This window comes from Sciurus vulgaris (genome assembly GCF_902686455.1).
Source record: "Sciurus vulgaris genome assembly, chromosome: 1".
NCBI lineage: Eukaryota > Metazoa > Chordata > Mammalia > Rodentia > Sciuridae > Sciurus > Sciurus vulgaris.
Genome location: NC_136461.1, coordinates 64,155,909 through 64,179,629, shown reverse-complemented (window position 1 = coordinate 64,179,629; position 23,721 = coordinate 64,155,909). Strand labels below are relative to the sequence as shown.

Below are 23,721 nucleotides of genomic sequence, written 5' to 3'. Positions count from 1 at the left end.
AAGGTATGCAACCACCACCCCAATTTTTTAAACAGAATGCTCTGAGGTCTGCAGAAATCCCATAGGCCCTTTCCCAGTTACTACCCTCTCCCTGTTCCCCAAAGGTGACAATTATCCCAAACACAGAATAGCTCCGTCTGTTTTTTTTTTTTTTTTTTTTTTTTTTTGGAGATTAAGGCTTCTTTTTAATTTTTTCCCTTTTTTTTAAATTTTAAACAAATGGGATACATGTTCTTTCTGTGTGTACATGGCATAAAGGCATACCATTTGTGTAATCATAAATTTACATAGGGTAATGTTGTTTGATTCATTCTGGTTTTTTCCCCTTCCCTCCACCCCTCCCACCCCTCTTTTCCTCCATACAGTCCTTCCTTCCTCCATTCTTGCCCCCCTCCCTAACCCTAACTCTAACCCTAACACTAACCCCTCCCTCCCCCCATTATGTGTCATCATCATCCACTTATTAGCGATATCATTTGTCCTTTGGTTTTTTGAGATTGGCTTATCTCACTTAGCATGATATTTTCCAGTTTCATCCATTTGCCTGCAAATGCCATAATTTTATCATTCTTTGTGGCTGAATAATATTCCATTGTATATATATACCGTGGTTTCTTTATCTACTCATCAATTGAAGGACATCTAGGTTGGTTCCACAATCTGGCTATGGTGAATTGAGCAGCTATGAACATTGATGTGGCTGTATCTCTGTAGTATGCTGATTTTAAGTCCTTTGGGTATAGGCCAAGGAGTGGGATAGCTGGGTCAAATGGTGGGTCCATTCCAAGTTTTCTAAGGAATCTCCATACTGCTTTACAGAGTGGCTGCACTAATTTGCAGCCCGACCAGCAATGTATGAGTGTACCTTTCTCCCCACATCCTCGCCAACACCTATTGTTGTTTGTATTCTTGATAATCGCCATTCTAATTGGAGTGAGATGGAATCATAGGGTGATTTTGATTTGCATTTCTCTTATTACTAGAGATGTTGAACATTTTTTCATGTATCTGTTGACTGCTTGTACATCTTCTTCTGTGAAGTGTCTATTCATTTCCTTAGCCCATTTGTTGATTGGATTATTTGTATTCTTGGTGTAGAGTTTTTTGAGTTCTTTATAGATTCTGGAGATTAGTGCTCTATCTGAAGTATGATTGGCAAAGATTTTCTCCCACTCTGTAGGCTCTTTCTTTGCATTGCTGATAGTTTCCTTTGCTGAGAGAAAGCTTTTTAGTTTGAATCTATCCCAGTTGTTGATTCTTGCTTTTATTTCTTGTGCTATGGGAGTCCTGTTGGGAAGTCTGGTCCAAAACCAACATGTTGAAGATCTGGACCTGCTTTTTCTTCTATAATCTGCAGGGTCTCTGGTCTGATTCCGAGGTCCTTAATCCATTTTGAGTTGAGTTTTGTGCATGGTGAGAGATATGGGTTTAGTTTCATTCTGTTGCATATGGATTTCCTAAACTGAACGAGGAGGACATACACAATTTAAATAGACCAATTTCAAGTAATGAAATAGAAGAAGTCATCAAAAGCCTACCAACAAAGAAAAGTCCGGGACCAGATGGGTTCTCAGCCGAGTTCTACAAAAGCTTTAAAGAAGAGCTCATTACAATACTTCTCAAAGTATTCCATAAAATAGAAGAGGAGGGAACCCTCTCAAACTCATTCTATGAAGCCAATATCATACTGATACCTAAACCAGACAGAGACACATCGAGGAAAGAAAACTTCAGACCAATATCCTTAATGATCATCGACGCAAAAATTCTCAATAAAATTTTAGCAAATCGCATACAAAAACATATTAAAAAGATAGTGCACCATGATCAAGTGGGTTTCATCCCAGGGATGCAAGGTTGGTTCAACATCAGGAAATCAATAAATGTAATTCACCATATTAATAGACTTAAAGTCAAGAATCACATGATTGTTTCAATAGATGCAGAAAAAGCATTTGATAAAATACAGCACCCCTTCATGCTCAAAACACTAGAAAAAATAGGGATAGTGGGAACATTCCTTAACATTGTAAAGGCCATCTATGCTAAGCCCATGGCTAATATCATTCTAAATGGTGAAAAACTGAAAGCATTCCCCCTAAAAACTGGAACAAGGCAGGGATGCCCTCTTTCACCACTTCTATTCAATATCGTCCTTGAAACTCTAGCCAGAGCAATTAGACAGACCAAAGAAATTAAAGGGATACGAATAGGAAAAGAAGAACTCAAACTATCCCTATTTGCTGATGATATGATTATATACTTAGAGGAACCAGGAAATTCCACCAGAAAACTTTTAGAACTCATAAGTGAATTCAGTAAAATAGCGGGATATAAGATCAATGCACATAAATCTAATGCATTTTTATACATAAGTGATGAATCTTTGGAAAGAATAATTAGGAAAACTACCCCATTCACAATAGCCTTGAAAAAAATAAAATACTTGGGAATCAATCTCACAAAAGAAGTGAAAGACCTCTACAATGAGAACTACAGAACACTAAAGAAAGAAATTAAAGAAAACCTTGGAAGATGGAAAGATCTCCCATGTTCTTTGATAGGCAGAATTAATATTGTCAAAATGGCCATACTACCAAAAGTGCTATACAGATTCAATGCAATTCCAATTAAAATCCCAATGACGTACCTTACAGAAATAGAGGAAGCAATTATGAAATTCATCTGGAAGAATAAGAAACCCAGAATAGCTAAAGCAATCCTTAGCAGGAAGAGTGAAGCAGGGGGTATCGCAACACCAGATCTTCAACTCTACTACAAAGCAATAGTAAGAAAAACGGCATGGTATTGGTACCAAAATAGAAAGGTAGATCAATGGTACAGAATAGAGGACACGGACACAAACCCAAATAAATACAATTTTCTCATACTAGACAAAAGGGCTCTGTCTGTTTTTGAATTCTGTATAAATGGAATCATATAGCATTCAACTTTAAACATCTGACTTTTTGTATTCTTATCATTGTGAGACTGGTCTGTATTTTTTTACTACATAGCATTTCATGATACAGATATGCAGAGTATCCATTTCACTGTCAATGAAAACGTTTATGATTTCTAAATATGGCTATAATGAATAAAGCTACTAAAATAATTTATGTATTATACTCACTCTGTTTGAATATACACCTAGAAGTAGCATTGCTAGGTTGTAAGATATACATAGGTTCAATTTTAACAGGTGGAAAAATGTTGACCACGGGGGTCATACTGGTTATACTCATACCACCAGTGCTAAAGAGTTCCTGTATATCCTTACCAACACGTGGTTTTTTTTCAGTCATGCCTCGCTTAGCAATTATGGGAGTATTTCCATCCCATTAGACTTTTAACTTGCATTCCCTTGATTAGTAGTATCAGTGAGTACCCATTTATTAATTGTTTGTTCATTTCACTCTCTGTTTTTGTGAAGTACCTGTTCACATTTCTTGCCCATTCTAAGAACACTTCTTAATAATCCCTTCTGCCCTTCCACTGTTCACTCAAATTTCTCTCATTTGTTTTTCTTAATGTAGACTGACATGGCTTGGATACCATACTTTACTCTTTATCTCTTTGCTTCTTCCAATACTCAGATTCTCTCTGACAAAAGAGAGCTTAGGAACTGAGGTAGCCAGCAGGTATTCTTCCCTCCCCTACTACTGCTGTCTACCACTGTCCTGTTTCTGCATCACCAAAGCCTGGGAAGCTTCCTTCAGACATTTCATGTACATTTTTGGAGTTTTTAAAAATTCCTCTTCATGACTCTACCAATCTCCTATGCCATGTTGGGCACCTGGCATGGACTGAATTCTGCAGATGGACTAGGAGAGAGAGGATACCCCCAGGGGGCCACTTTCAGGTCTCAGATACCAAATTTGACTATTTGCCAGGAGAAGCTTGTTTTTCTGGGAGATGAGCCACACTTTGCCTCCCAGCTTCCCAATCTTCCTCCAGAATAGGTTCATTTCTCAGCAACCCCAAAGCAAAAGCCATTATCATATTCTCTGCCTTTTTCCACCATGGAAAACTACTTGGCCACAGTTTGACAGGCACAGATGGTACCACCAGCTGCAAGTTTCTTCAGTTCTTGTTGACTCTAAACTGCCCTTAGTATTAATCTTTCTGCAGTTTGCTCAGTAACATGAAAGATGGGGCCAAACCTCTAACCTGGGAATAAAATTCATGGTAGGAGATTTAGCAGGGTCTGGTGGAGAGTGAGATGGGATTAGAGATTTTGGAAAGATGTACAGAGGAACAGCCCTGGAAAGAAAATGTGTAGATAGATAAAATTAATTAGAATTGTTTATAAAAAGGATAAAGGCCCATAAGGGGAAAAGGCCCAAAGAGAGAAAAATAGTCTTAGGCCCAATGATAATTTTTTTTTGCTGGGCTGAAATGAGTCAGGACTTCACACCATGAAAGTTGTGTATCAAGTAAGAAATGAGGGGAATAAAAGAAAGACCATTCAAGGAAGTGCCCTTTTGTCATCAAAGGAGACTAGGATAACTACTCTGACTGAAGTGCCACTTTTTATACCACACCAAAAAAAAAAAAAAAAAAAAATTAAAAACAAATTAAAAAAAGAATTATTTGTATATATCCAGGGTCCTGTATAAAATAGGTAAACATCGCATATTTTCTGCAAGAGATTTTTTTCCAACAATCTGTCAACAAGGATGCATGGGAAGATGGAAAAGACTGATCAGACATCTTATTGCTAGGGACAAGGTTAAAATTTCTGACAAATTCTTCTCATCCTCCCAAGGTAACAAAATATGAGTTCATATCAAACTTTTTTTTGAATCTTTCTTTTTCATATCAAAACTACTATTTCACATATCAACTATCAAAGCCATTAATCTAAGAGTAGGGAAATGGGCCAAAAGGCCTAGAGTAATCCCTCTTCACCCCAAGCATATCATATGGTAAAATCTGGTCTTCATGGGAAATACTGGAGAGAGGATGCCATCCACACAGTCAGAGGAATGACCAGTGTTTAAAGGATCTGTATGCATGTCTGGGGGTGCTGTCTTCCCCTGCTGAGGAATGGCACATGTCCTTGTGTACCTGAAACCTGGGGGCCCCAGGGGACTCTTAGGAATGTTCAGTTGTATAACAACAATAATATGTTTGAGTCTTTCCATTGACAGACAAGACACAAAGAACTTTACATACATCTCCTCAGTGAATCCTCACAGCAATTCTGTGGGGTAAGTTCCATTATTATAATTGGGGTTTAAGGAATGGAGTGAGGTCACCCAGATAGTAAGTGGTAGGTCCTAAGGACCCAAGGCCTGGTACTTAGCTCCATGCCTCAGAGATCCTGGGCAGCCCTTGATTTTGTTTCTCAAGCATCCCCTGGAAAAATCTGCTCTAATGCTTGCTTCTTAATCAGGATTAGTTCGAGGCATTCCTTTTGAAATGCTTGATCTTCACTTATCTTCCTTGTCTACAGCCTGACTGTACCTAGGTGAGTTTTTGTTTGTTTCATTTATTTTGAGTGAGTGTGTATGGGGGAGTGTTTTGGCTTGCTAGTTTTATTTATTTTCTAAAATTTAACTTGTAGGTAATAAAATATAAACCAAAAGGTAAAAAAAGGAATGTAATACTAGTAGAATTTGCTAATTTGTAAATGTATATTATAATACCTAGAGTAACCACCAAGAAAACTATTCAAAGATATAGATTTTAAAAACACTATAAATAAATAAATAAAGAATCCTAAGAAAATGTTCAAGCAACACTCAAGCAGATGAGAAAAAGAAAAACAGAAACATGAGAAATGGAGATGATAATGATGAACAGAAAACAAAAAAATGGCAGACTGAAGTCCTAACGTTAATAATTACCTCATGTAATGGTCTACCCCTTTAAAATTCAGATTTTCAGAATGAATAAAAACAACACTCCAACAATATTCTATCTATAAGAATTGATACATCTAACAACTGGGATGAATGTCAAGGGAATTTTGCAGAGTTTAAAAAGCTAATTTCAGAAGGTTGCATCATGTATGATTCCATTTATAAGGCATTTTTGAAAGGACAAAAATTGTGGCTATAGAGAATATATCAGTGGTTGCCAAGGGTGAGGGAGGGAGAGAAGGAGGGAGTTGACTTTGACTCTGAAGGTGTAGCTCAAGGTAAACTTGTGATGAAACTTTTTTCTAGCTTGATTGTGTTACTGGTTACACAAACACATGACACGTTTGCAGACACTAAACACAAACACAAATGCATATAAAACTGATAAAACTCAAGTGAGGTAGATAGTATCATTGTCATCTCTCTAGTTATACTAAACTGAATGTATGTGAGATATTACTTTTGGAGGAAATTGGATGAAAGTTGTATCAGATCTCTCTATATTATTTCTTTTCTCTTCTCCCTTCCTTAATTCTTTCCTTCCTTCCTTCCTCACTCACTCACTCCCTTTTTCCCTCCTTCCTTTCTTTCTTTTTCTTTCCTTCCTCCCTTCTCCTTTTCCTTCTCTTCCTTTCTGATTGAATTGACCACATGCATACTAGGCACATGCTCTACCCCTAAGCTACAATGCCCAGCCCTCTCTATTATTTCTTCTAACAGCATGGGAATCTGTAATTATCTAAAAATAGAAAGTTTCTTTTTCTTTTTTAAGGTTGGAGGAGGAAATGCATACTGAAAAGCATATTTCCCATTGACAAGTCTCCTAATCCTTCCATTCTTCTCCCAATAGTGACCACTGACCATTTTCTTACATATTCTTCCACAGATATACTCTCTTTACATATCAACATGCATGGATGTACGCACTCATAGATTTATAGTTTTTACAGAAAATCTAACACTATGTGCACTTTTTTGTCATTTTTTTCACTGCTATGACTAAAAGACCTGATAAGAACTATTTTAGAGGAGGAAAAGTTTATTTGAGGGCTCACAGTTTCAGAGGTCTCAGTCCATAGACAGCTGGCTCCATTCCTCAGGGCTCAAGGTGAGGCAGGACATCATGGAGGAAGAGTGTGGTGGAGGAAAGTGGCTCACATGATGATTAGTAATCAGAGAGAGACTCCACTCTCCAGATACAAAATATATACCCCAAAGGCACACCCCCAATGACCTACCTGCTCCAGCCACATGATACCTGCCTTCAGATACCACCCAGTTAATCCCTATGGGGGGATTAATTCACTGATTGGGTTAAGGCTCTTATAAGCTAATCATTTCACCTCTAAGTTTTATTGCATGGTCTCACACATAAGCTTTTGGAGGACACCTAATATCTAAACCATAACAACACTTTCTCCCACCTTCTTTAAATTAATTCACATTTGATATTTCAGCAGTGGCAAAGCTCTTTGTTTTTATTAGCTGCCTAGTGTTCCATTATATGGATAAATCTTGATTTATTCGTCCAACCCTTTCTCCACAGAAAATCATAATCCAATACAAAAGAGATATTTGGTTTATTTCTCAATATTTCCTATTATAAACAATGTTCCAGTGTAAACAAGTGATCAGTGAATTGGTTTTTTTCTAACCATGTCAGCCCATCCCATCCAAGTATCTTCACATCACAATGGTTAGTCTTGGGCTCCTGGGAGCCAGGTCTAGGCTTTCCAATCACTTCACAGGGTGCCATGCTGTTTACTTAGGAGTTGCTAAGCTGATTCTTCTTTGTCTTCATGATTATGGCCAAGGCTCTACATCACCTGGCATCTTGTTGTTGTTATTTTACTTTATTTTAGTACTCTAACTTTTCCTTAGCAAAAGTGAACCTATTACCTGGGTACGGTGAGGTATGCCTGTAATCTCAGCAGCTCAGGAGGAGGAGGCAGAAGGATCCAACTTCAAGGGCCCCTAAGCAACTCAGCAAGACCCTGCCTCTAAAAACATATAAAAAAGGGCTTGGCAGCATGTGGCTCAGTGATTAAGCAGCCCTGGGTTCAATGCCCTGTACCAAAAAAGAGAAAGAAAGAAAAGAGAGAAAGAAAGAAAAGAGAAAGAAAGAAAGAAAGAAAGAAAGAAAGAAAGAAAGAAAGAAAGAAAGAAAGAAAGAAAGAAAGAAAGAAAGAAAGAGGAAAGAAAAAAAAAAGTGAACCTACTTAGGATTTCTGTCAGACATTTTTCTCCAAAGTAGGAACATTTTCAGTCTAAATTCTCTCCCAGTACCTAGACTACAGTCTGGTCTTTATCACCTCCCTACCACCTCGTTTATGACTCGTCCTCTTTGAATGGGGAAATAAATGTTCTATAAGAAAAATCTGGTGTTAGTCAACGTTTTTGTTGCTGTGATCAAAATACCTGCCAAGAACAACTTAGAGGAGGAAAGATTTGTGGCTCGTGGTTTCAGAGGCTTGAGTCCCTGGTCAGCAGACTCCATTTCTTTGGACCTGAGGTGAGGTAGAGTATCCTGGTGGAAAGAGCATGGTAGAGGAAAGCTGCTTAGCTCATGACAGTCAAGAAATGGACAGAGAGAGTGAGAGCAAGCGAGAGAGGGAGAGAGAAAGAGAGAGAGACAGAACAGGAGGGAGAGGCGGGAAAGGTGGGGAGAAGATAAGCACACCCCATGTTGGAATAGACACAAATCCGTGCCTAGGAAGGCCTATTGTTCCTGGTGCTAAAATAAGAAGGACTCCAAGGAATATGATGTTGAAGGAAGTGGAGAGAGGATACTGGCCACTTTGCTGATCTCCAATATTTAGGTGGGGATCAAAGCAGAACAAACTTAGTTGAAAAGTAAGAAAATGTAATCATAAAACATCTGAAGAAATTCATCTGATCTGTGGCATGTGACCTGTCCTATACATTGCTCCTGCTTTGTAGGCTCAGTGTAGCCTTCTATTTTGTCCCAGCCTGCTGTCACTGAGGAGCACATGAGTAATAAAATGTCCAAACCATCTCCATGGAGTTCTCCAAGTTCTTTTTCTGGGATCAGTAAACAGTACAGTGGGGCTTTTGCAGTTCCACTGTTGAACACCCCAGTGACCTACTTCCTGCCACCAGATCCCACCTCTGAGTAGTTCATTTAGCCATCAGTGAATTAATCCACTAATAACTTCTGATTCCTAATGATCCAGTCACTTCCCAAAAGTCCAGCCTCTGAACACATGAGACTTTGGGGGACAGTCTAGACCCAAAGCATAACAAACCCCATTTTTTTTTTTTTTTTGCAGTGCTGGGGATTGAACCCAGAGCCTCATGCCTGCGAGGCAAGCACTCTACCAACTGAGCTATATCCCCAGCCCACAAACCCCATTTTGACAAGCAGCTAAATCAAAGTATAATTCTCTTCTTCAATATAATGGAAGGAAGGTGTTCTAATACGCCTTGCAGATGCATAAACATGTATTAATAATATGGTGTACACGCGAATGGGGTGCAGGCACTTAGATTATTGCATCATATGATCCTTCTCTCTCTTTTCATGTACTACCTTCTCTCATCTCTGTGGAATTTACACTTTAAACAGAATATCAGGTATAGATCAATAAAGACTGCTTTAAAAAACAAGAAAGAGGAAAAGAAAAGCCGGCCACTTCTCCATGCCCATTGCAGAAAGCTATAATGCTTAAAAAAAGCATTTTTTTTAAAATTTAGTTTTCATTACAAAGGTGCAGCTCAACTTTTGCCCGAGGATGTTAGCTCATTTCTGCCAATTAATCAACAAAGAAAAATGTTGATTGGATTTCACGTGATTATGTACGTGTGTGCACGCCTGCATGTGTTGATATTTTTGTAAAGTTAAGGTACATGCACCATGATGTATGCACAATCATTTTACAATAGTCCCTATGTAATTTTTAAAGATACATCTCCAGTGTCTAGTAAGTGGCCAATACATACTGACTGAATGAATTTGAGTAAATACATGAGAATACCTGTTCCTTGATAATGGGTTCTTCTTAGAGACCTGTGCCAGTGTGCCTATTTCATTAGTTTTGCATGTGTCCGTGATTATGAAAATTTCATAAAAATTAGGAGGTGAAGCTTCTCTTTGACTTTTCTTCATTGGGTAAATATTCTGTAACCCTTGCAATATTCCATTATGTGCAAGCTCTGCCTTACCCTCACCATTATGACTCTGTGCAGCAGGACCATTTTAACGTCTGATCTATTCCACCAGGTGAAGCAAACAAATTAGACAGAACACCACAGCTGCTTGATATAGGATGTCCTCATGTTTTTGCTCCCGTTTTTAATACACCCAAGCATCACATTTATTTTTTCAACAGCTGCTGCACATTGAGCAGACTTCTTAATTAGCTAATGTTTGGAAAGCCCTTTGAAGATAAAAAGCCCTATATAAGTGCTAAGTGTTATTATTACCTTGACAAAAGAGTTCTCTTTTACCTTGGCTCACTGAGAAATGTGTGAACTTTCCTTCTCTCTAACTAGCAGTAGTCAAACTATAGGCAACATAAATCACAGAAGAAAGAATTTAGAAATTCAGCTGTGGCCCCTGAAAGCAGGCAATTGGGCACCCTGGAGTGTTCCTTCCTGCCCTAATGTAATCTTCAACAGGCACCAAAAGAAAGGAATTCTGGTGCTGGGAGGTGGTTAGAAAACACATTTTCAGCCTCTAGGATGTTTAAAAGGAAATGAAAATACTTATAGCACCCTCTTTCGTGAAAAGGCTTTTCGGATGTCAAACCTAAAGAGACCTTGTTTCTTTTAGCTTCCTTTTGGAAAACAAGGCAAATGTTTAGCTCTCACATACTGTGTCTCTGCAAATAGACATCCACGGTCCAGAGATGAAACACGATTTACCTGAACCAAATTCATCTGAGTTGCCTTCTCCCCCTCCTCATTGCCAGGAGGCAAAGTACTAAGGAGAATCGACTAGAAAATGAAAAGCAGAGGCTAAGAAAACTCAACAGCTAGTGGTCACACTGTACCCTTGGCTGCTCAGCTCTGCTTATCAAAAAAACTACCTTTCATGGTGTATAAGGTGCAGCTTCTGCCCCTGAGGAATCTTCCATTCTAGTACTAGTAAAATAACAACACAACAGTAAAAGCTTCCACTTATTTACCAGGTCCCATGCTATGGGCCTTTGTGTATCATTTACTTTCCACAACATCCCCCAAAGAAGACTATTATTATTTTCATCTTAAGGATTAGAAAATGTCCCACGGAGGTCAAGTGGCATGTCCCAAGATACCAGGTAGGTAGTAGAGTCATCCTTTGGACCCAGGTATGTCTGGCCACAGAACTGAGCTCTTTCAACAAAGATGATATTTTAAAACCCTTGTCGTCAGATCAGCAAGAGCAGTGCAAAACAAACACAGCATCCTTCCTGTTAGATGTGCTGGTGGAGAGGAGGAAAAGAGTTCATGTGGCTGTTGATAGGGAAGTCATGATGAAATGAATTGGAGGGCCTTTGTGAGCAGATAGATTTACTACAGCTAGCAGAGTGTAAGAAGTGAGCACTCTCTGATTACCATGGATATTATTCCCCTACAGAATTTGTTCAAGAAACAGAAATGAAAAGAATGGAAAAAGATGAACTGAAAAAAAAAAAAAAATCAAAATCCTTGCAGTGGAAATTAATGCTGGTCTTTCGTTCTTCTTTACTTTTAAGTAAATAAATTACTTAAATTTATTTAAAATAAATTATGCTATTATGTCAGTTTTTCACACTGACATTCAAGTGTCAAATGTAAAGTATCCTTGTAAAGCTAGGACAGGTAATGAAACCAAGAGGGAAAGGAACTGGAAAGGGGGAAATGATAAAACTATCAAACGATCCCAAGTTGGAAATTTTTCCCTTAAAACCTTCAAACTGTCTTGGTTACTGGGAATAATGCCACAACACAATGTATACATGTATCAAAACTTTACATTATACCCCAGAAATATATACAATTATCTTTTGTCAATTAAAAATAAAAAATTAAGTTTAAAGAAAAATAAGCCCAAACTAAAGTGATTTCGGCAAGGACGATGCAAACAGCTTTAGTTCTGTCTGCCTGTGCAGAGCTCTTAATCGCCTGCTTTCCCCATCATTCTGAAAGCCGCTGTCTTTGCTTCCTGGTGCCAAAGTACACTTATGAAACAAGGCCGCACTCAACAGGCTCACGTGCCAAAATAGAAGCACTCCTTTGGTGTCCTCCCTAAATGAGGCTAGCCATGGAAAACACTCGCTGTTATGACAGCCCTAGGCTGCAAGCTAAACGTCTGCAAAGGTAGGAATCAGTACTCAACATCAACTTCGCACAAATCTCTAGGAACTGGGGACAATTCATTGTTCCCCAAGGATAAGCCGGAGCAAGGAAGTGAGATGCTCAGCAATGAGAGTTTGTTTGTGGCTAATATATTAGATAAATTATTCAAGAGCAACATCCTTGTGAGCCCTGTAATTACTGCCAAGTAACTGAGCTTGTTGACCTACAAAATGTAGATCAAAGACCAAATCTGCATTTCACATAAGATTCCTTCCAGGCTCTAGCAAACTGGGTTGCCCAAGTGGCTGCTTTGAAACCCAAAACAGGAAGTGGAAAATATTGTCACTCAGAAGTTATGATGTAGGGGAGACCAAAAGGTTGAATTCACCTTCTCCAACAGGTAGCATCAAAATCCTCCATAGTCTGGCCCAACTGCTCTTTCCAGTAGATCTTGCATTACAATCTGCAAGGTTTCTAGGCTTACTTTAAACTGAAACAATTGCTTTTCCACCTGCTACATACCCTGCATTCCCACCTACTCTTGTTAATTCCTATTGATGCTTTTTTCTAGAAAGTCATTCCACTGCAAGTCCCCAATTTCAGTTCCTTCCCTTTGTTTAATATCTGTCTCATGCCACTTCTTCAGGGAAGGTTTTCTCTCTGGTAGAAGTAGAAATAATACTTCTACTACATTTCTCAAATGCAAACATCTTTCTCCTGTATAGTGATGCCATTAAAAAGATTAATTTTAGAGATGACATTCCTGGTCTAGAATCACCACGACAGGGATCCATGTCTACTTTATCTTAGACCCTTATTGGCACTCAATCCAGTGCCTTAAAAGAAGTGGATGCTAAAGAAATATTTATCTAATAAAAATTCACTCAATATTCCTCAAATTTGTTATCATTAATTTCTAGGCACTGAGGATATGTCATGAACAAGATGAACTGGTATTCCTGATCTAATGGAATGACATTCCAAAGTGTGAAGCAGACTATAAACAAAATTTAAAAAGTTGTATAAATAGCAGAAGATGGTAAGTGCAAGGAGGAAAAATAAAGCAGAGTAGGAATATAGAAAGGGCCAGAATAATTAGATTGGATGGATGAATGGATGAGTAGATGGGTGGGTGAATGGATTCATTATTCTGTTAAAAAAAAAAAAAAAAAAAAACTTTTTTTTTTTTTGGTGGGATAATAAACCTCCTAAGACCATTTTCTATTCTATATATAAATCACCTTCAGAGGCCAAAAGGTGATGGTTCATCTCATCCATAATAATCTTAGAAAAATAAAGGTCAAAGAATCTGAACTCTCAATTTATTGCCATACAACTTCAGATGCCCCTAAATAAATCACTCTTGATGACCTTGCAAAAAATATGTTAATTCCTAAGAGTTTGTGAAGAAACAGTCTCTTTGGGTCAGAGAGAGCATATCTTAGTTTGGGGGTACTCCTACAAAGAGAATGAGAATAAATAATTGAAGATGGAACTGTGAGAAGGAAAAATTTGGGGGTTGCAGGGGAAGGAAGCCATTTCAGTTGTGGATGGATGAGTTACCCGATTCCCTCCAATCAAGTCTGGAATGAAGATGGTTTTCACTAAGCAACAGGAATGTGGTATCTTCCAGACCCAGAGTGGCCAGTTTCTGGGTGACAGTTTAGCTCATGAATCCTCACTACCCACTTACTCATGCAGCATGGATTAGTGAGACTCGCTTCATATCTCCCTGTCTGGAAGGAAGAGTGCACCCAGTGTGAAGCCCAACGGTGAGGGGTGGGGGGCTTGCTTCTCATGATTGGTCCCTGCCAGCACTATATTTTCTACATTATTTCACAAATTGATTTCAATTTTAGGCAACACATTTATTTGTAGTGAAAACTCCTTCAGTCTCTAATAGTAAGAAGCACTTATTGAATAAGAATACCCTGTTGGTGTTTCAAGCTCATTCTTTGAAAAGAAAAAAACTGCACAGCCAGTCACGGGCATTTCCATCTCCCTAGTGATTTGCAAAGCTTAGAATATCCTGGGCTTGGAACTGTCCACCTGTTATGGACATTGCATTGCCTAATATCCAATGTGGCCTCTGAACATTTCCAGTTAAGTTTCAGCCTCTAATATAAGTAATGCTCGTAAGTTTTTTCTGCCCCTCCTTCATTCCTATTTTCTGAGATCCTCAGAAATTGTAGACTACAGGCTGGGTATGCTCTGGGGGTGGAGGGGGGGCCATCAGTCAGCAATCACTGTGACAGCAGCATGGGTTTAGTGCACCAGCTCAGAATTAGATTGTTCAAGTTCAGTTCCTAGCTCCATAATTACTAGCTGAGTGTCTGAAGGCACTATGACTAACCTCTCTGTGCCTTAATTTCCTCTTTGATAAAATAAAAACAATGTGACAGAGTTTCCATGAGGGTGAAATAAATCCCTTACAGATAGTAAATGTCTGAATAAATGAAGCATTTATTATTACTTGTTGTTTCCCCTGCAAGAGGGAGAGGAAAAAAAGAGTGGCCAAGATTCCAGCTAGCTCATTAGGATTCAGAATGGTGGTTAGGCATGTTGACATTTGGGGGGCAGGACCTGGAAGTGCGTGCCCCAGAAGGTTGGAGAAGTTTCCTAGGAATAGCGCTTCCCAAGGGCCCAGGCAATGGTTTGGCCCAGTAACAAAGCACTGGTCTGGGTGGAGGGAATTGTTTTTCTTCTGACATCTAATTCTGGCTGCAGGCTGATCAAAAGTACTTGTCTGGGTACCAGGGTGATAGTGAAGATATGTTAAAAAGAACAGAGATATTTCTCTAAACATTCTGTAGAACACCAGAGCACAGACTGCTCTAAGTTGGGCCCCCTGTAAAAAGAGTGAAAGTCACACTGAAAGGAACAGAGAGGTGCTTTCTCCACCAGAGAGAGCAAAGCCGCAGAACAGGGTTGTCAGAGTAGGGGGCAAAGTCATTTGCCAGAAGGGCAGTCTTAACTTGGCTAGAGAGTGCTAAAGTGAATGATTTCCACAGCCTTCTGAATGCTACTGAATGCAAGCCTTTGTTTTGTTGCAGTTTAGACAAATGGCAATGTGGCTCTTAAACTGTAGAGATGTACATAAATTTCCATTTATTAAGCATTAAACAAATATCTATTAGGCCCCTCCTGTGTTCCAGCCACTGGACACATTAGGTGCCAGGGACACAGGGAGGAGAAAAAGCAAGCAGGTTTATGCCCCCTTGGGGCTCAGAGAGAGACAAGTCCCCTGTCAGTCAGCCAGGAATCTTGTGGTGATCTGGAGCAGGGGCTTACCACCATATCTGGGCATCAGTGCAGATTCTACCTTCAAAAAGTGATTTCCACCAAGAGCTGAAGAATGACTAAAATCTAGCTAGGCAGAGAGAGAGGGAGGAGGAGCCCTCCAAACCATGAAAACAATGTACGCTAGGGTCCAGACATGGTGCCTTAAAAGACTGCTATTAGACAGGATCAATAAACTAGACCTTGTTGGACTTAGTTATATGGAGACACAACTGTGTCCATTCATTTGCATACAGTCTGTACTATAGCTGGTTTTGTGCTACAATGACAGAATTGAATAGCTGTGACAGGCCAGTAGGTCAACAAAACCTAAAATATTTACTAGCTGCACTTGAGCTTTGTAGAAAATACCACCTACCCTGGGCTAGAGCATTGGGGGCAGTGAGCAACCTCTTGGCACAGCTCCTTCAACATCACTCAAGTGCTGGGTGACAGTAGTATAAAGTAAAATGGATGAATCGACAGTTTCACTTTTCTGCACACTTTACAAGTCAGATTTGCAGCAATTGCCCCCGTGGCACTAGGAAAGGAAGAGGTGTTTTCGTAGCATGATTTTATGTTTGCACTTCATGAAAACTGTTTGTAGAAAATATTTTTATCCAAGGTACTAGGGGGGCACTAACTTACTGCATGCCACTGAGACTGAGATCTGTTTCTAGTTGGTAGGCTCAAATTTCTAGCAACATGCCGAATAAGTACACTATCTGATGACCTGCATCACCAGACCTCTTAAACAAAATGCTGAAGGGGATGGTTTACTCTGTCTGGCCCCAACATCAGTTGTGACTGAAATCACTGTTGACATTCATCTAGTTTTGAGAGCAATCTATAATGTGTACTTCAGAGTATTATAATAACAACAAAAGCTTCAGTGAACTTTTGCCCCATTCAAAATTTAGCACCAGCTTCTACCTGGAACCCTTTCCTCTGGTCTCCTGAAACACTCCCATACTTTGGTCTTGGTTCCTGTGTATTGCCTTTGCCCACAGATTCACACTGGTGACCCACCTGCTGCTCCCACAGGGCACTCTATTTCCCACATAGTGTCCCTGTCTGCCCCATTCCTGCAAGATCCTTGAGAGGAAAGCTATATTCTTTTCACCACTGTTGCTCCAAGCCTGATGTTTGCCTTGTATATTTACTTAATCTATAAAGAAAAAAAGGAAAAGCTAATCATGATCTTATTTATACTTCAGAATGAGAATTCTGTATATACTTAATAGTTAACCAACATAATTACATGAATAATAAGCCATATGTTTCTGGTATCAACTCCCATTTCCTTCACACCAAGGAATGGGCCTGGTGGCACCCCCGATGTTTGCCTGTATAGTGTCATCTAGTTCAGTCTTTCTTTACCCAGATTTTGCAGCCCTACCTAGTCTTACCTTGGAAGCCAATGCTGTCATGTTTTAATGTTGACCCACTAGCATGGTCACTTCCTTATGTCAGAATTTCCAGTACTTACATGAAGCCTTTTCAATCTCTCTGTTATATAAGCTTTGGTTCATAATTTATATTATAGAGCTTTAACTACAATGTTTCTATGGAAGTTAATTTACTCTAATTTGCCCTGCAGTTTGCTGGCTTCCAAATTTTATTCCTGGCAATGGCAGTATTTAGCTGATTTTATCATTTTATGTTTTCAGGACCTGTGTTTTTTGCCAGGCCAGGGAGAACAGGAGACAATTTTTACTCAGTAGAGAAAGTGGTTTATTGATTGATTTCAAGTTATGATATCAGGGCACCTTCACACTTGCTGGGTAGGAACTTCCTGTTTTGTCGTTATACAATGATTATATAGAAATCAAACCAAATAGGCAAGGAAACTTTGTCAGCAAAAAAAAAAAAAAAAGTTCAAAATGGGAGAAAGGCAGTACACGGCAGTCTACAAACAGTGGCCTTATGTTTATTCTTTTTCTTGTCATTTAATGCTTTGGGTAAAGACTTCATTGGGGGAAGATATCAGAGTTATTCTTTCAACAAATAAGGAATAAACTAGAATTGACTAGGCAAATTTTTTGCACTTAGGATCTACTTTCAAACTTCTAACAACAAAAAAAGTAGACAATTCATTTTTTGGCTAAATTAAGAGCCAGGAAAAAAAGATTGAATTTGGAGGGTCAATCAGATCAAGTTTTTAAAAGAAGATCATGGGCTTGAATTCAGAGAGTTCTTAACTGCCTTGGAAGCAAAAAAGGGTCATTGGACAAAATTAAGCTGGGTTGAATGTTGAATATTTTATGCACAGGTTGATCTATAAAGAAAAATGACATAGGGGCAAGGGATTCTGAAATGAATTCAATGAAAATGAATTCAAGACATTAATTTTTTAAGTGAAAAAACAATTCAATTTAAAAAGAGAAAAGGGAGAAACTCAGCTTGAATTAGCGAGGCAATAGTAATTCCCAGTCTTCCTACCCAACATCCATACTGCCATGGACTGTGGATAATATAAGGGACTGAGGGATAGAGTAGAGATAGAAGAGTGAGGGAAAGTGGAAGATTATGCTTACTGATGCCACACCAATACAGTTGACACAAGAGCTATAACCATGAATTAAATTAATGAAACTGATCTTCAGAAAATTAGAGACTAGGTAAATGGTGCTGTTAGTTTATCAATTTTCAGAAGATGAAAAATTGAAAGATTGTGCTTGTAATTATTATAAAAGAATGATAGGACTTATTTTTACATACATAAAACCTTTGTGAATTCTTAGAAAAGATCATGATTATGTGACAAAGCATTGATTTCCACAGCACAGGTCTCTGCATACAGTCACTTGGCTCATGGAATTAGCTAAAATATCACAGAAAATTATACTCACTGTTGTATTAAGGCAAAAAAGTAAGGTCCTTACCTTCAACAAGTATGAAAAGACTGAATTTCAAAGAGTTCTTTTTAAAGGATAGGTTTATCTTTAAAAAATCTGTCCCAAGTGTCCTTGGTCCTTCAAGAGCTTAAAACTATTCATTTCCACAGTCTATTTGTCTATCTGACAACCATACTTAATATCTATTTTTCTGAGTTTTAAATATTTCTTATACTAATTTTCACAATATTATTCTGCCTAAATAAATGTATGGTACCCTTTTTACCAGAGGATAACAATTTAGAATAAGAAGTGTTAAATGACAAATAGTTTTAGAAATTTTTCAAGTATATTAAAATATTCTTCTTTCCTTTTTATAGAGGAGAAATTGAAAATGGATTGAAATTGAAATAGTTTATATTTTCAAGCACACTTAGCTGAAAAAAAGTCACAATAGCCAAGAGGTAGAAGCACCTCAAATACCTGTAGGCAGAAGAATGCAGAAAATGAAATACTACTCAGACTTAAAAAGGAAGGATATCCTCCCCACCCCTTTTCCAAAACAGTCCATGCCCTCCCCCCATGTACTCTTGCATGTTGCTGATTCAGCATTTAAAACCCCAATGATGTAAATTACTTGTATCTCCCAGCAGACTATGAACCTCTAGGACAGGGACCTCAGTCTTAGCTTTGTGTCCCTAGTACACAATTGGTGCTCATTAAATGTGTGTTGGATCCACTGCTAAAAAAAAGGAAGGAAATCCTATCACATGGAGGGAAATGAATGAGCCTTGAGGACTTCACGTTAAGTGAAAAAAACTAGTCATCAAAAAACACATACTACATGATTCCACATGGAAGAGGCATCTCAAGCAAACACTGCAGACAACAGTTACTGGGCATGGAGAGGGGAAGTGGGAGTTGCTATTTAATGGCTCTGCAAGATGAGAAGGTACTGGAGATCAGTTCAACAATGTGAATATACTTAACACCACTGAACTATACATATAAAAATGGTTAAGATGGTAAGCTTTGTATTACAAGTTTTTAAACCAATTAAAAAAAAAAAACCTAAGGTATGTTTCTGACTCATTTACATTTATCGCTTGTTTGCAGAGGATGCAGAAGGCTATGAAACCTTTGCCTTCAGTTCTTTAATTAGCCTCTAGCTCTTTTTTCTTAGACACAAAAATCTTGTATTTTGACAGGATTAAATGAACAGGAGCACATGAAAAGAAAGGTTTAAATTTTCCTTGAAATTGAGGCACAAACTCCCAAAAGACCAATGAGGTTCTAAACTTGAAATGTACACTTGACGATCACTATTAATAACTAAGATATACCTTCAGACGAATTCCCCAATCTACTTATTATGTATGAACATAAGCAATTATGCCTTTGCATAACACATAGACCATATACTACAGAGCATGGAACCAAATTAATGCATAATATGATTTCACATGGATAATTGATAACAAGAATATTGATTAGCTAGCAGAAATATTTTATCTCAACACTTTGTATTTTCATTATTAAGCAAGGAAATGGACAGGCATATTTATTAGTAAAATATTGAATGAAATAGCTGAGGTAGAGAATATTTGAAATTAAGGTTCAAACTTGTGCATTCTCAACAGCAGCAGTTATTAAGCAATTATGTATAAAGCTTAGCATTAGGCTCTGGGTGCTGGGAAAATTAACAAAACTTGGTCTTTGCTCTAAGAAATTCAGCCACAAAATGAAGAAGATCACTAGGCCTTTATATAATCAGAATGTAAACAGAACAATATGAGAGCAATAAACAAAGAACTATAAGAATGCAAAAGACAAGGATAAACAGACTAAAATCTTGGAATCATGGTTATTCAGAACTGACATCAGAGATAGAAATCTACACTCCAATGGAGTCCATTTCATTTTGGGGAGCTGTGGTTGATTAAAATTTCTTTTTTAAGTAGAATGAATGCATGCCTCCCTTTAACATACAATTACTTAGAGAAGTTAAGTGTTAAGTCTTCTTCTCATCTACATGGTAACCCTTATTATTAGTCATTAATTATCACAGTGACGATGGATAATCCAAGTAGAGTTGCATTAGCATTCAGATATGAAAATCTGGAGGACTAGAGAGAAGTCGTAACTAAAGGTGGACATCTGGAAGTCATTGGTTAGTAAATGAGAGTTGAAATCCTCCATCCTCCTCAAGTCACTCCTCTCTGCAAGTTGAATCATTCCCCTACCTTGTTGATTCTTCTTTCTAATTAGCTTTCTAATTAGACAGAGACATCTCCACAGTCACTGTCATGTCTTATTTTAATAGCCTCAGATCATCTCCTTATATCCATTTTGCCCACTTTCAAGTCATTTGCCTGCTCTGAATTGTCCTTAATATATGAGATTGCCAGAGCTGCTCTACCAAAGGACCACAAACGTGTTGTCTCACAGTTCTGAGAATCTAGAAGTTTAAGATGAATGTGTCGGCAGAGCAAGCTACCTCTGTGGGTGCTAGTGAAGGATGGTTCTAGACCTCCCTCACAGCTTCTGATGGGGCTGTGGCTTGTTGCATCATAACCCTATCTTCACATGGTATTTTCCTCGTGTGCATTTTCTCTCTCCCACACAGCATTTTTAAAAATACAGACACCAGACTCATTGGTTTAGGTGCCCACCCTATTCCAGCATGATCTTGTTTTACTCATTATATTTGCAGTGACCTGTTGCTAAATAAGGTTGCTTTTCAAAGTATTGGGGTTAACACTTTAAAAAACAAATTATGAGGGGACATAATTCAACCCATAACACTTATGAAATGTAAACATGATCCTGTCATTTCCTCTTAAAATAATTTAAAGGTTCCTCACTGTCTCCAGCACAAATTCCAAAACGTTTTAAACATGGTTTATGGTTTACTACATTTCTCTCTCTCTCTCTCTCTCTCTCTCTCTCTCTCTCTCTCTCTCATACATTCCTGAGCTTGTATTTTTTATTTTGAAACAGGGTCTTGCTAAGTTACTTAGGAACTAAGTTGCTAACTATGCTGCTGAGGCTGGCTTTGAACTTACGATCCTCCTGCCTCAGCCTCCTGAGCCACTGAGATTACATTTGTGCTCCACCATGCCTATCTTAACCCAGTTTACTAGATTCTTCAGAGTCTGGCCCCTAGTTTTCCCTACAGTTCATCTTTTGCCACTCTCCTTCTCACCCTCCTCCCTCCAGTGCCACACTGCTAGGCTAAGACATCTGGTGGGTCAGGTGCATGAAATGCCTCTTCGGCTCAGAGTATGTGGAATTTACAGTAGGTTTATCAGCTGTTCCCTTCACAAGTCAAGGAGCATTTGTAGTTTCTATTGCATTATGCTTGGGCAGAGGTGATCTCTGTAGTTTGGTATCAGGACATGGAGATTCAAGAAACTGAGTGACAGAATCAGGATGCTTTTTGATGTATTCTTTTTGCTCACAACACTCCTTTGAGTTTTCTCTAACTTTTCATTGTCGTTCCCATGACCTGCTTTTGATCCATACCTTCCCTGTCCATCACCCCACCCCTGCCCAGGCCCTCTCCCTATGGTTCTTCACTGCTTTTCTTTTCTTCATCCTCTTAACATCATCCAAATACTATATTTTCTTTCCTTTTGGTTTCTCTCTTATCTCTCTCTCGACTCTAGGATATAAACCCCATTAGGTAATTTTATTATTTGTTTAACTCTATTGCTCACTGTTATATCCCCAGAGTCTAGATAAGAGTTTAGCACAGGTCAGGCAGTCAGTGTTATTAATTACTTAATTCATTTGGCCTTTATAATGGATCCCACCAAAAGCATCCTAGTAGATTGCCTTCCTTCCGTGAGGACAGCAGGCAACATCATGAGTCCAGGAAACAAAGGCAACAGAGGGTGGACTCAAGAAATAGGCAGGAGACAGAATCCAAAGGAACTGACTGTCCAATAAACGTTCGGAAGAGGAGAGAGAAGGAAATCAAAGATGATTCAGGGTTTCATACTGAATGACTTGGACAAATAAGAGCTACTGGCAAAAATAGAGCCATGAATTCTAGCAAAGAAGCAGGCTTGGAATGGCATAAACTAATGTTCTAGAAACTAATCGACTTTATAATATCGTTTCCTATAAAATAGCACTTCTCTCCATAATGTATTGCTTTGAAAAAGTGAGGAAACTTGGTAAACCTCTGCATTCCAAATAACCTTTTTTAAGCCAACAGTGTACACATGTGAGACAATAGCATATGGGCAGGCGAGACAGAGAGAGGCAGAACAAAGAAACTCTGACTTTGATAGATTAAACCCTCGACTTGATAAATGGTTCATGCAGATCAGTAACGGGAAGGCCTACGTGCCAACAAGAAGAGCCAAAAATAATCTTGTAGTTTAAAAGAGTGAATGAATGATACAGCACTATGCATTTGGAAAAGTCTCAGTCGTGATCATGAAATATGTATCAAAAGCATTGGCTCTATGGGTGATATGTAAAGTTTCCTCTCTGGCTGTGGTGAATGTTATTTTTTCTGATACATAGTGAGCCAAATTCACATTACAGATTCTACGTTTTATAATTCTTCCAGCATAAATTGCTTCAAACCAAGCAAAATCCAGAATTCACTTTTTCTTGCTTGGTAGAGAAGGTGGCAGTCTATAAAAGGAAATGAGCCAGCAGATTTATCCTCTTTATCACACAGGGAAATCACAATGCATATCTCAAAATGATCATACATCAGAAAAATAACTGAAAGGAAATACACTAAAATGGAAATTATCTTTCATAGGAATATACATAATTTCTATTTTATTTCTTTACAATGAATATATATTATTCTCCAATTAGAATAAAAAATAAAAGGTTCTCTTTAATGAATGTTCACTGGTCCAAAGCTGCTTGGGGATAAGCTTGTGGGTTGTTTTTAAGAAATTCTGACAACATTACATCTCCACTGAGAGAAGAAATTAATCCATGGGGTGGGGGAGATGCCTTTCATTCTAAATCATTTTGAATTTAAGCAAAAAGGAATCTATGATTGGTTTGGAAACAACTAAAGCACAGGCAATTCTAATCACCCAGATGTGATGCTAAGTACATAACATCAAATTCATAGATACTTCTTAAATTCTGTTTAAGTCAATAAAGTCAAACTCTGCATGCAAAAATTATTTCAAATTGTTTCATGTGTTTTAACCTCTTTAAAATTTCCCTTATCTCAATGACTATCTCCCAAAACAGTTTTGTTTTTGTTTTGTTTTCTTTTGTACTGAGGATTGAACACAAGGAGTACTTTATCACTGAGCTACATCCCCAGTCCTTTATTATTTATTTTTATTTTGAGACAGTGTCTTGCTAAGTTGCCTAAGCTGGCCTTGAACTTTTGATCCTCCTGCCTCAGTCTCCCTAGTCTATAGGATTATAGGCATTCGCCACTACGCCCAACTTTGCTTTGCTTTGTTTTA

General features: G+C 38.3%; 1 protein-coding gene across 15 annotated transcripts in view; it reads right to left on the bottom strand.

The window, feature by feature from the left end:
* The window catches only part of ST6GALNAC3 (ST6 N-acetylgalactosaminide alpha-2,6-sialyltransferase 3), a 576,783-nt gene that overhangs the window by 285,858 nt on the left and 267,204 nt on the right, over positions 1 to 23,721 (bottom strand). Inside the window, exon 3 of one of the 15 annotated variants that reach the window (XM_079129190.1) lies at positions 16,455 to 16,593. The exons of the other annotated variants lie outside the window; for them this stretch is intronic. The gene's annotated coding sequence lies outside the window, so the exon portion shown is untranslated. The remainder of the gene's footprint in view (positions 1 to 16,454; positions 16,594 to 23,721) is intronic. 15 annotated transcript variants of the gene reach the window in all.